Source organism: Zalophus californianus, chromosome 11 (assembly GCF_009762305.2).
Source record: "Zalophus californianus isolate mZalCal1 chromosome 11, mZalCal1.pri.v2, whole genome shotgun sequence".
NCBI classification, from domain to species: Eukaryota; Metazoa; Chordata; class Mammalia; order Carnivora; family Otariidae; genus Zalophus; species Zalophus californianus.
The window spans coordinates 26,852,380-26,865,671 of NC_045605.1; the positions used below are offsets into that span (position 1 = coordinate 26,852,380).

Below are 13,292 nucleotides of genomic sequence, written 5' to 3' on the forward strand. Positions count from 1 at the left end.
AAGCATATAATCCAAGGTAAAAAAAAAAAAAAAGCATAGACACTATGGGATATCCTGAGGTCATACTGGTACTATTGAACCTTTATTAGGACCCTTACTAAACTTTTATGGCATCTGCTATAGTACTCCAGAGGAACTCAATGGAAGTGATCAAAGGGCCATATCACAGGGCTTATGAGGACTGTCACAGGGAACTAAAGTTGTTCAGCAGGATAAACAAATTTAAAGGGTGACTTAATACAAGTTCACAATTAAAATAAAGGATTCTCCATGTGGATGACAAGCAGCTGCTCTTCATTAGGCTTTGAACTGGGGAAGGTGGGACTTCTCCAGTCATTAGGGACTGGAGAAGGTGAAACCTAATTTAATTGCAGTAAGAAAAGCTTATATGGCATAAAAGGAAAAGCCAACGAACCCATTCACACTTCTTCCAGATGGTGGGAGCTTTAGGCCTCCTGGACTGTTGTCACTCTCTGAGAAGAGACACCTCTTATATTCTGATCTCAGATGGACTCACCTCCTTCTTTCTGGAGGTTGTTTTTGTCTCTTCCATGTAAAATTACGAGACCCTCCATTGCTCACCAAGGACAGTCTTCCTCCCCTTGTCCCAAAGGTTACAGCACATTCCCTAAATCATGCACCCCACAGGTTTTCATCCCTCTCCTGTGTTCACTTCACTCCTTCCTTACTACAGATGCTTTGTCCCCATAAGCACTCCTTTGCAAACATGCTCAACTCTCTGGTTCTCTTTCTTTCTGTTGTGTTTTCCCTGGCAAATCCTCAAGCTGAGCTGAAACCACCTATATACTTTATCTGACCCTGGACTTGTGAAGCTGGAACTTGCTGGGAAAGAACAATGTGATCTGATGCCATTTTAAAATTAAATTACTTACCAATGTCCATGAATCCTACTACGTACTCCTGGGAGGTTTGCTTTTCTTTCTTCAGACATCTGATTGGTACTTCCACTCCTCTCCTCAACATGTTTACAGTCTTCCAAAAAATCTTGCTCCCATCTGGGGTGGATGACTCATATTTCATTGAGGAAATAGAAGGAATCAGGAACTAACTCATCTTTGAGATACCAAATCTTCCAATATACCTGCCTCTTATTTCTAAACCTATACTTCAGTCTTGTTATAATAGAAAAAAATATCCCATTTCACTTCAGAATTCAGTTTCTCCATGTATGCTCTGGGTGGATTCCTTCCTAACTGAAGGATTTCAACCCTATAATTCTCTTTCTCTTTCTTTTACATCATTACCTCTTTCCTCTCCACTGGATCATTTCCATTGGCACACACCTGCTCTAGTATCTCCCATCTTTAAAACAACTATAACATCAACAACTTCTCTAGGCTTCATATTCTCCCTCAGCTTCAGCCATATTTTTCTGCTCCCCTTCCCAGTAAAGCTTCTCAGAAAAATGATCTTCACTTTACCATCTGTACTTTTTCTCCTGTCACTCTCTGGTCATCTCTCCTGTCTGGCTTTGGTCCATACCACTCTGTTAAAACTGTCCTTGTGGAGGTCATCGGCAACATTTATATTGCCAAATACAGTAGTCAATTTCCAATCTTTAGTCTACCTCTCAGCTGCGCTTGACAGAACTGACAATTTCTTTCCTTTTGAGAATTTTCCTCCTGGCTTCCCTGGCATCACCCTCTTCTGGTTTTCTTCCTACCTCACTAAATATCCCTCTTCTGTCTCTTGCTGATTGCACCTTTGCCTAATCTCTGTATGCTGGGGTGCCAAGGGCTTGGTCCTCAGGTATTTTCTGTATCTGTTCATTTTTCTGAGTCTCATCTAGTACTATGGTTTCTAATACCTCTATCTACTGATTGCCAAATTCGCATCTCCAGTCGAGACCTCACTCATGGACTCCAGATTTATAAAGATACTTCAAACTTATTATGTCATTTCATTCATTCAATTGCTCCTATTTCTGCACATTTTTATATCTCTGCAATTAGGATGCATCTTATGTTCAATGGCATCTTATAACCTCAGTCTGCCAAGTGAAGAGGTGTAGTCACTACTGCCCGCAAAGACACAAAACTTGCTCCCATTCTCTTCACTTCTTTGAGTGCTATGTATTGTTGATACAACAGGAGTTAGTTTAACTGCCATTTAAAATATCTTCAAGAAATGATTCTTTGAATCACACAATGCTTCAGCATTGAAATAATTATTTTGTGTACAAAAATGCACGGAAACAAAAGAGTAAGGTGCAAATTTGAGAGCAGAGAAGTACATATTTGTCTATGGAAGAATGTCCACAACAGTCAAGTGCTCTATAGAACCTAAGATAGAAAAGGATGCGCACAGCTGATGACCTTGTTGTTGAGATACATAAATAAGGTTGACCATCACACTTTACCTTAAAGCAGAGAAAATTGCCAAGTCCTTTGCAATACAAAAAGACTTCAAATCCATAAAGGCTGGTATGACCAGTTGAAAGTGTTTTGTCTTGTTTTACCTTTCTAAGTAGTATGTAAGCTAATTGTGTGTCTTAGAATAGACTACATCTGCCATTTGGTATGTCCAAAATGGAGCTTGTTGTTCCACCACCTTGCACCCTGTGGGGAGGCTGTTCTTCCCTCAGTCTTCTCTAAATCACTTGATGGCACCCTTTTAAACATATTGCTCAAGCACAAAACTTAAGAATTATTCTCGGTTAGATGAGCTGGTGGTCACTTAGCGGAGGGTTGAGGCGAGCCGTTAGGTGAGCTGGAGATAAAAAAGTTAACAGCAAAATGGTAGAAGCAGATACACCTGGGAAGCTGTTTATAGGAGGCCTCAGTATCGAGACTAATGAAAAGACTCTTGAAGCAGTATTTGGGAAATATGGTCACATAGTGGAAGTTCTTTTGATGAAGGATTGGGAAACAAGTCCAGAGGCTTTGATTTTATTACATTTGAGAGCCCTGCTGATGCTAAACATGCTGCCAAAGATATGAATTGGAAGTCTTTGGATGGAAAAGCAATTAAAGTGGAGCAAGCCAACAAACTATCTTTTGAAAGTGGTGGAAGACGGAAGCTACCACCTCATCCAAGAAACAGAGGCCATCCAAGAAGTGTGAGATGTGGAAGAGGAGGAAGTGGAGGAGCAAGAGGGCGTTCCTCACGTGGAGGACACTTGGATGATGGAGAATGTACTCTTAACCTCAACGTGAGTTCTTCCAGGGGACCCTTTCCAGTTAAAAGAGGCCTATCTTCAAGAAGTGGAGGTCCTCCTCCTAAAAGATCTGCTCCTTCTGCTCCCGGGCGTAGCAACAGAGGGATTGGAGGAAGAGGGCCACCATCACGTGGGAGAGAAAATTATAGAGGTCCTTCACGCAGAGCGCCAATGTCTTCCCAGAGAGATTACTATATTTCACCAAGAGATGATGGTTACAATACCAAAGATAGTGATCGTGATGGCTATGGTGGTGGTCGTGATAGAGATTATTCTGAACCTTCAAGTGGAAGCTCTTACAGAGAATCATATGAGAGTTATGGTAGCTCCCGTGGTGCACAGCCTGCACGTGGGCCCCCTCTGAGTTATGGCGGAAGCAGTCGCTATGATTATAGCAGAGCACGTGATGGATATGGTGGAGGTCGGGAAAGTTATTCAAGCAGCCGGAGTGATCTCTACATAAGTCGTGAGCGTGGTGGCAGACAAGAACGAGGGTTCCCACCCTCTATGGATAGGGTGTACCCTTCTCATGAATCATATGGTAGCTGAAGTTGTGGGGCTTCCAGAGGAGGTCGTGGGGGAAACCATTCTGAAAGAGGAGACCGTAGCAGATATTAAAAACAAGTTCTGTACCAATTTTTTGTCAAAGAGGAAATTTAACTACTTTTTTTCTGTTACTATAGAACTAATGAAAAATGTTACTTTAATGGGGAAAGGCATATGTTAACTTGCCCTCTGTGAATTTTTGGATAAGATGGATAAGATAAAAAAAAAAGTATTCAAAGTAATTTCATGATTGCTAATGTTAATTGATGAAAACTAGATAAGTTGCTTGAATGTAATGTCTGCATTGTTAAAATTTTTGGAGTAAAAATTTCCATGAAATGGGGAAAAAAAAAGAATTATTCTCGTTCCTCCCTTTTCAGAACTTCTAACTTCAAAACTATCAGCATTTCTTGTTAGTTGTACTCCAAAGTAAATCTCCAATGCATTTCCATTCCCCTTCACTCAACTACCTTTGTCCATGGGACCAAGACATCTTGCCTAGACCATCGTGGTAGTTAGTTTTGCTGCTTCCATGCTTTCCACCTATCCTCTGCCTCATGCCTCCTACAATCCATTCTCCAAACAGTAGCCCAAAAAATACTTTCCAGCATAAATCAGACTTTGTTACTTCTCCTTTACATTGACTAAAATCCACACTCCTCCTCATAGTCCCATAGACTCTGAAGCCTTGACCCTTGCTTCCATGAGGTCTCCACATATCCCCAGCTTCCTCAGTAATTTTGCTCCCATAACCATCTGCCTTTCTGTTTCTCAGACTTCCTGACTTCAGTCTTACTTCAGGGACTCTCCCTTTGCTATGTCTTCTGCCTGGACCTTTTTCCTTCCAGACTTTTCCATGCAGGGCAGTTTTCTATCATTCAACTCTTAGGCCTTTCTCATTCAGACTATTTGAATGTGCCCCATCTTTCTCTACCACATCACTTATACAACTTTCTGTAGAGCACCTCCCACTTTCTGAAGTCATTTTGTTAATTTGTTTACACTTGTATTATTTATTTCATCCAATGAAGATGTTAGTTCAAGAGGGAAAAGAATCATCTCATTTATTACTGTATCCTTGAGACTTAAGGTGGTGTTTGGTAACACGTAGATGATTGATCAATAATGTCAGAATTAATGAAGGAATACATTGTGATCTTCCACCTTTTCTTCTTTGAAGTGGTACCTCTGAATGTAAGAGTGCTACCATCCTTCCAAAACATGAAATGTAACACCCTTCTGGAAATTGGGAAATTCGTTAAACCTCATTTCTCTGCTTACTTATTTCTATTGTGGCCGTACAGAAATCCTTATATGCCTGGGTGATTTTAGAACTAAATGAAATAATTTATGCAAACAAATAGTTTGCCAAATGGGAAGCTTTATTATATTACTCATTGAGAACCAGATAGATGCTCTACCCCAGCAATCCAAGTGCAAATCTGTGGTCTAGGAATATGCATAGATGAGCAAAGGGCTCTGCATTGAACAGCTCCGAACATCACAGATAGAGACACCTTCCCCTACACAAGCATTAATTGTTACATTGGTCTACATTAAACCAGTTTTTGAGTTGATTAAAACAATTGGGAAAATTAAGATGTTTACTTTTAAAGTTAATGAGATGGCGGGCGCCTGGGTGGCTCAGTTGGTTAAGCGACTGCCTTCGGCTCGGGTCATGATCCTGGAGTTCCGGGATCGAGTCCCACATCAGGCTCCCTGCTCAGTGGGGAGTCTGCTTCTCCCTCTGCCCCTCTTCCCTCTCGTGCTCTCTGTCTCTCATTCTCTCTTTCTCAAATAAATAAATAAAATCTTTAAAATAAATAAATAAATAAAGTTAATGAGATGGGATTAGCATTTTAGGTTGTAAATATTGAAGACCCTGGCTTGCCCCCTGTTCCAGGTACTGGTTCACTCCAAAAGGCGCATTCCACTTTCTGTTGATACCAGTAGTCTGTGGGTTTCTAGTGAATAGTTACAAGACTGGATTTAAACAACCCCTCCTCCCCCGCCCAGACAAAATTAAACAAACAAACAAAAAAACCCAAGACTCTCAGGAGAGGATCTTAGTGACTCAACATGTCCGTCATGGGATTCAGTGCATTTTCATCCTAAATAGATGTTGTGTGGTCAGAAAAAAAGTGTCACAAAAGGGAGCCATGTGCTCTGTGCTGTCCTTTGCTTGTCAGTTTTTATACAAGGGTGGCATGCAATGCCCTGGAAAGCAATGTCATGGTGGAATTATGAAATATTTTATAGCAGCACCCAGTCTGCATGCTCAAAAGCCCCAGTGACAGAGAACAGAAATGTGACATGTAAAATTTATGTGGGAAACATGCCCCAGGTGCAGGCAAGACTTACCAAAAAACCAGAGGAGGAGATCTGGGGCAAAGAAAAATAGTCAGTGGGGGTGGAAGGCAGGAAATATAAAAAAAAGCTCTGGGTACCTTCAAAGTTCAGGCTTTGTCACACTTTCTGCCTTAATTCAAATACTATGAGATACGGTCCCCATGGACTGGATATTGAGGAGAAGGAGTCATATGGTCAAAAACACTGCCCAGGACACCACAAGCAGGGACTTCTTGGCCTCACTGCCTGGATCTGCTTGGCTCCTGGGCAGGGGTTTGGGAGGGGGGAGAAGGTGACTCCTGATGGGGTTTGGACTTGCCCCTTTCTCTGAGCAAATAAGCCAGTAGCATTTGGGTTAATGAACTGTGCCTTTTAATAAATGGTTCTTATCTCGCCAGAGTGGTGCTAAATTGTCAGGATTTTAAATTAACTTAATAGTTTCATGGATGGTACTTATTCACTGGTTACTCGGAAAGTGAATGCAGCCCCCAGCCTGGGCTTCTTATTGAATTATGCAACAGTTAGTTATTTCATTTGGGTTTAAGGGGAAATTAATGCAATGCCTCAATGCCCCCTTAATGGGCATTTCCAGGCCTACCCTAAACTAAAAGCCAGTTGTTTATCATTAGGTCACTCAGTGTTCCTCAGGCTTCAAGAAGAGATTGCTCTCACCCAGGAATGGCCAACGGGTCTTGGAAACACCCTTCCCTGCTGGAAGAGGGAAACAAGATGCCTTGTCTTCCTTTTGTTCACTTGTGCAAAATATTTACCGAGATGGGCAAACCCCTATCTTGTCTATAAGGAACTTATAATCTAGAAGTGCCATAGGTAGAGATGAGTGGTGAAATTCAGGGACTTCTGAAGAAGAAGAATTACTTTTGTCTGGGGGAGAGGGAGAATTGGGTGACGCTTCTAGGAGGTAGTGTTTGAAGAGGGTCTTGAAAAAAGGCATCAATTTATATGCATAGAAATGTGAAGAGCATTTCAGGTGGAATTTGAATCTTGTGTCCCTGTCCCTCATCATGATCCGCTTGTAGGTAAAAAGAATGGTCACTTTTTGAACATTTGCTGTGATATTATGAAAGTTCATAGCAAGAACCTTATGAGATAAAAAGCAGCATTGTTTCCATTGTACAGATGAGAAATCCGAGCCTCAGAGTTGGGATATCCCTTGCCCAGAGCCCCACAGCTTTGGACACACAAAGATTCTAACTAAAGTTCAAGTTAGTTAGTAACATTGTTTCGAGGCAATTCCTTTGTACAGAAATTAACTGAAGCGGGATCCTCACCCCACAAAGCAGATTCCTCTACCTGCATCAGAACCTATGTTTGGAAAAGAAGGAACAACTTAACATGTAGCTAGTGCCCATTCTGTGCAAAGCACAGTGCCTGCCTGGTACTGTAGCAGATATCCATGTGACTAAGCCACTCTTTGTGCTCTCCAAAGCTGTCAGGACATGCAGAGAAGGAGCCGCATCCCTAACCACTGGAGACATGCAATCCACGACAAATCACGAATGTCGGCAAGACAATAACAGGTGCACAGCCTAAAATACTAACTGCAAAGTGAAATGTAATAAGACTGCAAATTATTAGTATCAAAAGCTGTCTGAGAAGCAGAAGGACACAAGGCGAGTGTGTAAGGGAGGCTGAGCATGGGCACTTCCCTGTGTGCATATTCAAGCTCGATGAGTGCTGCATCTATGGACCCCACCAGTGGCGGAGTAGCGTGGAGCTGGTTAGAAACAGCCAAGGGGCCTCTTTCCACAGAGTGGGGCACAAGTCCTACAGTAACCGACTGGGACCACCCTGCTGGGAACTTCAGGTGTCTCTGCCCCTGGGCAAGGACTCTACTGTGACTGAGGAGAAACAGAAAACAAAACCTGGCCCTTTCAGCTCCTCCGCAGGTCCCTGGGAGAGGCACAAGGGGGCCTGCTGAGTGGAGTGACCTTGAGAAGGTCAAGCTGGCCTCTGAAGTGGTGCAGCATCACTGGGGCAGGAGGAGCCGTGCCAGCCATAAAGGAAATATTGTATATAAAAGATCTGTTTTCCCTTTCTTGTGGAGCAGACACAAGGCACTGACTTCATTTTGCATTCATAAAGCCTTCCTTTGGAAGCGCCTTTAAGTACTGCTGAGGGAGGCTTGAAGAAGCATGTTGGAGGGTCAAATGCACATCTCCTTGGGCTTTCTTTCATCTGCCTTAAAAACAAAAAATCTCTCCTTTTTTAATCACCTCTTCCTCTAAAAAGGGCTAATCTTTTGTTAATAGCAGCTTCCCATGGCACAGAATCTAAGCAATTAATACGGGAGAGCAAGAGAAAGACAGGTGGAGGGGTGCTCAAGTGAGACAAGAGAAGAGAAGACGGTGAGTCAGAAAGGGTGAAGGACATGGCAGCTGGCTGCTGGTCACCCAGGGAGGAAAGGAGGGGTGGCAACTTCAAGGTGCTCACTGAGGAGGGTCTAGGCTCAGGGGAAGCTGCTTTCGGGGTGCAAGCCTGCAAATGTGGCCAGTCGATTCAAACTAGTCCCTTCAAGGAGGAGGGATTTCAACTGGTTGTATCCTTTGCACCTTTTCTTCCTCCCCTTACCCTTCCGTGGTCCCTCATGCCAACCTGTTTTTGGTAATTAGTTTGCCTTTGCTGGAGGGCCACATCCTTCAACTCTGTTGTAAACAGATTCGTTATCTTCCCAATTTCTGACTATGGTTGTCGCTTTAGAATGACATTTCTTAAAAAAAAAATATGCTACTACTCTGCTTCAACCTTCAATGGCTCCCCATTTCTCCTGGGATAAGACTTCAAACACTACAGCAAGGTTTAAGGTTCTTGTGTCCTGAATTTTATAAGCCTTTCCCGCCTTATTTGCTGTCAGTCCCCTTCCCCGATGCCCTGCATGTTTGTCCTTTCGAGTGAGCCATGTTCTGACATGACTGTGCCCCTAGGAGTTACTCTACCCACTGGACCTTCACTTCATTCTCTGCTGGCAAATCCCACTTGGCCTTTAAAACTCTGCTCAAAGATCACTTCTTCTGTGAGCCTTCATGAGCTCTTCATGGAGGTTTTAATCACTTTCTTTGAGATACTTACATGGCAGTCCATGTGCACTGCAAATAATGTGCTTATTATATTCTTTTAATGATTTGTTTATGGGGACATTTCTTGTAGCTCCATGAGATTTTTAAAAAAAAGCAGGGAGTGTGCTTTCTCCTTTTTAGCACAATGCCTGGGACCTAATTGACACTGAACAGATGTCTAAGCTAAAGATTGCCAAAGATATAATAATATAATACAAGAGCCACCCCCTAACATTCAAAGCTAGGAGGGGAAAAAGGAGGAAAATGTTTCTGGATTTTAGTCTTTTTTTTTTTTTTCCCATCAGGGAAGAGTAAGGGGATGGAGAGAAAAGCCTGCTGGAGGATTTAAGTAAGGCTGTGTGTGTGTGTGTGTGTGTGCGTGTGTGTGCGTGCGTGCACGTGCACGCACAATCAACAATAAGGAGACCTCAGTTAGCAACTACTGGGGATCCCCAAATCAATAGGGCACAATGCTCTGCTCTCAAACTTGGGGGAGGGGAACCCCAGCAGCCCTGAATCTCAACTGCAGGTGGAGATACCTTTCTGCCCACTGTGCCAGATTTACAGAGCACAAAGAGCATTTGGGGCAAATCATAGCACATGGCTGTCACTTTTTTATTCTTCTTCCCTGATTATGTGTTTGGAACAGAGCCCTGAGGACAGTTTTATGCAGCAAAGGGAACAAAACCATAAGCAACATTTGTCTTACTTATGTCCAAAGAGCTGTTGCAAAATCCCTTGCATGGCTAGATCCGAAAACATAGCTGGCTCCTTTCTGTTCTCAAGCCTGGTGCTTCCTGGCCCCAGAGCTGCCATGTACCCTGCCCCTTCTCCTAGGGAGAGCAAGCTGGCCGCCTGCTCAGTGAAGTGTCTCTCAGTGCCACTGCAGTTCTAATAGAAATGTCCCTTCAGTTTATTGAACCCTAAGAATTATGTCTTTACCTCCTCCTTTCCTGTCCTATGCTAGCCTGGGAACTCCTGCCAGAAGGGATGTGGGAGCTAAGGAAGCAAGGACAGCTTTTGTTTTGCCTTCATAAGCTTGTAGATTCTAACAATGGAATGTTGATGAACTAAGCAGTTACCAGACACTTGTCAGGAAGACTAACCCTGAGATTTAGTGTAAATCACCTTTTGAATGTTTCGGTTTCATGGAAGTAATATGGTGTGGAAGGAAGAAAGGAGGAAAAACAGGAAAGAGGAAAGAAGGAAGAAAGGAAGAGAGGAAGGGATGGAGAGTAGGAGGGAGGAATGAAAGAGGGAGGGTAAGGGGGGAGAAGAGAGGGAAGACAGGCAGGAAGGAAGGGAGGAAAGGAAAAAGAGAGAAAGAGAGAAGAAAAGAAGGAAGGAAGGGAAAGAAAGAAAGAAAGAAGAAAGAAAGAAAGAAAGAAAGAAAGAAAGAAAGAAAGAAAGAAAGAAAGAAAGAAAGAAAGAAAGAAAGAAAGAAAGAAAGAAAGAAAGGAGGGAGGGAGGGAGGGAGGGAGGGAGGGAGGGAGGAAGGGAGGAAGGAAGGGGCGGGCTAGGGAGCGGTATGGAAAAGGAAAGCAAATAGACAATTTGCTTATCTGTGCATTTTCAATTCAAAGCATACATTTGTGACGGTAACATTCACCTCTATAATCTTCGTCACCTGACTTCCAAATAATAATCTGGAATATTAAGACAAAATTGTCGTCCCCTCCCCTCCCCACTACATCAAGTTAGACATTTCAATACTTAGCCAAAGTAGAAGAGTTTTCTTAATTCCCCAAGTAACTGATAGCCATGAATTTGTTTGCTGAGTAATACGGTTTATTGGTGACACTCGTGTCTGATCTACTCCCTGGGTTACAAATACAGGATTTGTGCTTAGCTTCTGGAGTTAGTAAAATCTACACAGTTGTTTCAAAAAAGAAAAAAAAAAGGAATGTATACTTGAATGTAATTCTCAGCAAAGCAGCTACCTCTTTGTGGGGAGTATGTGCGTGCGTATGTTTCTGAATCATCACTAATTACAAGAAAGGAAAAATGTCTCCTTTCTCTTGGTTTGTTTAAATGGAGAACATCTATGATGGGAGAACCATTGGTCCTAAGATGGTTGTAGATTCTGAGCGGAGCTTGCCCTGGCTCAATTACAGAGCTCTTAGGCCAGAGAACATTTAAGATCTAATAAGACTTAATGCTGGATTTGGGTGAAAGCGAGATAGGATTTTTACCCCCTTGGTTTTGTGAGCTGAACATAATTGCCTGTGAACCCCAACCCTTCCACTGAATGGACAATGGCTCTTTTTCCAAGGTGTGAGGAATAGAATCAATGCCACCTTGTAACCTCCTTGGAGAAGCCACCGCTTGCAAAAATATTGTTATCAATGTTAGGGAAGTAATTAAAATGAACTAATCATTTCCCAAAATATTTATGTATTGAATGTAATTCCGACTGATTGCCTTTAAACAGCATTTTATTCTGTTTCAGTAATAAACAGTATGAGCACGCTTCCTTTTGCTTTCTGGAACTCCAGCTTAGCTACTGTGGGCATGACCCTGAAGTACTGTGTGTCCTCTTTTTGAGGACAAGGGGATGACAGTCCCCAGCCAATGCCCTGGCCGAACTTGCTAACCCAGACACAACCCCTGCGCTGCGCTGTCCTGCCTCCAGGGCTGTTTTGGGGAGAGCCCTGTCCTGTGGGTACAACTGGTATCTTCTCCCCTGGATGGGAACTGTTGTCAGTTTGGTGTGCTTCCTTTGTGCTACAACCTGAAAGAAACAGTAGTCTGATTAAATGAGGCCAGACACACAAACAGCTGGGTTGCCAAGCCAAGGAATTTTATTAAAAATGATAGCGTTTGCAGCAGTATCGCCTTCTGAGGTTGCATGAGGTTACAGGCTCCTGGCAGTCCAGACCCTCAGAGACAGGTGGGAGAAGTTCCAGGGATCAAGAGGCAGGGAAGCCAGTTGGCGGGGTTAGGTGGTGATCTGGCAGTCAGGAGGACCCGGGACATCAGGACATCTATGTCATGAAAGTGGAGATCGACCCTGGGACAAATCCAGGTCAGGAGGAAATGCCAACCCCCATGGCATTCCCATTTCTTTCTTCCTGCCCAGGGCTGAGCCTGCCTGTTGCCCAGGCCTCTGACTTGCCTCTGTGGAACTGGCCCTCTGTGAGGCCCTAGATCACTGAGTGCATGGAGGTACCAGTGCTAAAGGCCACACCAAAGTTCATCCCATGAGGAGTAACACTGCAGAATACCAGGGCAGGAGGCTTGGGGATGCCTCTACACTCAAACATTTTCTTTCTGAAGTTCAAGAGCATTCAGAAGTTTACAGGGTTCTTTGGAGGAGGAAAGAGCAAAGCCAACGGTCTGTGAGGTTATTTGGACAAATACATCACTGTCTCCCATGTGCTAGCCTGGCCCTAGGCTGAGTGTCCATGGGTTTTGCAGGTGTCTACATTTGCCTATTGCCAGGTGATGGATGGAGGTGCATATTGTGTTCACTATCCCTTCTCTAACTTGATCACCACCCACATGTCTATTCCTCCAATGAGAATGCCTTGCCCTCCCCATATGTGCACTTGAGTTCTCCTAATTTCTTACAGGCTCTTTCTAACTTCTCATAGGCTTGCGTGCTATGCTCTCAATCTCCAAACAGAATCGTTCTGTACACTGCAGCTGCCCAAGGTCTTGGAGAGCAAGTCATGCATTCCCCAGACCCATCAGATTCCAGGCTGCCCGTCCTGCCACTTGGTACCTAGTGTGAACAATCATGATGACTTTGGGGGTGATCCAGGTGTCATCCAGGAGCTGATCTTTCCCTTGAGACTGAGAGGACTCTTTATTGACAGCAAAACCAAGGGCAGGCTGTATGGGAAAAATAATAGAGCCTGGAATTGGAATGGAATTGAGTTGTAATCGTAGACTCTTAGAAAGGATCCTAGGTGATTTTCTAAGTCAATGGGTTGCAGACTTTTTTTTTTTTTCTTTCTTTTTTTAAACTAGTGTCACCTATATACACAGAGAATCCCCTTTCAGTATACAAAGCAGATAAAGAGGACCTGCTCTGGTGGAAGCAGACTCAACCCAGAGCCTGGTATGCTCAGCTCCTCATGGTAGCCTTGCAGACCTCCCCTATGCCCTGGCCACTGTGGGGAGCCCATTCTGAATGCTACTGA

The 13,292-nt window shown here is 43.5% G+C and overlaps 1 protein-coding gene and 1 pseudogene across 2 annotated transcripts in view; both read left to right on the forward strand.

The window, feature by feature from the left end:
• NTM (neurotrimin) overlaps positions 1-13,292 on the forward strand; it is a 948,438-nt gene that overhangs the window by 38,133 nt on the left and 897,013 nt on the right. The gene's annotated exons all lie outside the window — the stretch shown is intronic.
• On the forward strand, positions 2,698-3,962 carry LOC113914696 (annotated as a pseudogene).